At 46.2% G+C, this 1,315-nt stretch overlaps 1 protein-coding gene across 2 annotated transcripts in view; it reads right to left on the bottom strand.

Moving 5' to 3' along the window:
• The window catches only part of LOC106880981 (zinc finger protein 91-like), a 21,113-nt gene that overhangs the window by 11,983 nt on the left and 7,815 nt on the right, over positions 1 to 1,315 (bottom strand). The window lies entirely within an intron of this gene.

Raw genomic sequence — 1,315 nt, 5'->3', positions numbered from 1 at the left:
CTGGAAGTGGCGCTCGGCCAAAAAGATGCCCTGCGATGAACATCATCATCATCATCATCATCGTTTAACGTCCGCTTTCCATGCTAGCATGGGTTGGACGATTTGACTGAGGACTGGTGAACCAGATGGCTACACCAGGCTCCAATCTGATTTGGCAGAGTTTCTACAGCTGTATGCCCTTCCTAATGCCAACCACTCCGAGAGTGTAGTGGGTGCTTTTACGCGCCACCAGCACGAAGGCCAGTCAGGCGGTACTGGCAATGGCCACGCTCAAAATGGTGTATTTTACGTGCCACCCGCACAGGAGCCAGTCCAGCGGAACTGTCACGATCTCGCTTGAATGTCTTTACACGTGCCACCGGCACAAGTACCAGGAAGGCGACGCTGGGCACAGGTGCCAAGTTGCATCCTGTGGCATATCTGTTATCAAATCCTTCAACTGGGTAACCAAGGCAGAAGCAAATGCACTGAGCAAAATGTTAAGTTGCTGTTGAGCTGATTAGATATTCATGGCAAAGTATACCTTTACTTGCGTGAAGTACAAAGGAGCAGAGAGGAAAAGAGTGATGTTGAGGAATGTAGACTGATAGAAAAATATCAGTGTGAAAAACGATAGATCACCCAGGAGAATGAGGAAGAGGAGGAAAGCAAGATTGTATGTAGAGTACTAAACATGACAGCTGTAGCAGTGAGGAAGAACTTTACTGCACATGGCTGCTATATGTGGCGGCACTGTCACATGACCTCCATTCTATAATTTTAGTTCCCCGATGGTGTTTGTCCCCGTCTATGTTTAGCCCCTCGTGGGTAATAAAAAATATGACCCCTATGGGAAGATGAAGGAGACAGCAGCATTCAAAAGGAAAAGAAATAGCTCCACTGAAATTGTTAGGAAAACTGACCAAAAAGATGTAGGGTAAGAAGAGACAGGAAAAATGTTGACTCAACACATAAGAAGCATTTTATTCTTTCTTTTGGAGTCACCGTTTTAGTGAGGAGTCGAACATGCATCCAGTTTTCTTGTCTGTGTTGTGTTAAGCTGCATGTGCGTTGGTGCAACAAATGACATTCAGTCCAAGTTTAGATAACAAGGTTTTATACAACTGTCATCATCATCATCATCATCGTTTAACGTCCGCTTTCCATGCTAGCATGGGTTGGACGATTTGACTGAGGAATGGTGAAACCGGATGGCAACACCAGGCTCCAATCTAATTTGGCAGAGTTTCTACAGCTGGATGCCCTTCCTAACGCCAACCACTCAGAGAGTGTAGTGGGTGCTTTTACGTGTCACCCGCACGAAAACGGCCACGCT

This window comes from Octopus bimaculoides, chromosome 28 (assembly GCF_001194135.2).
Source record: "Octopus bimaculoides isolate UCB-OBI-ISO-001 chromosome 28, ASM119413v2, whole genome shotgun sequence".
In the NCBI taxonomy this organism is placed as follows: Eukaryota; Metazoa; Mollusca; class Cephalopoda; order Octopoda; family Octopodidae; genus Octopus; species Octopus bimaculoides.
Note: the sequence above shows the minus strand (reverse complement) of the source record. Positions and strands in the feature narration are given on the sequence as shown.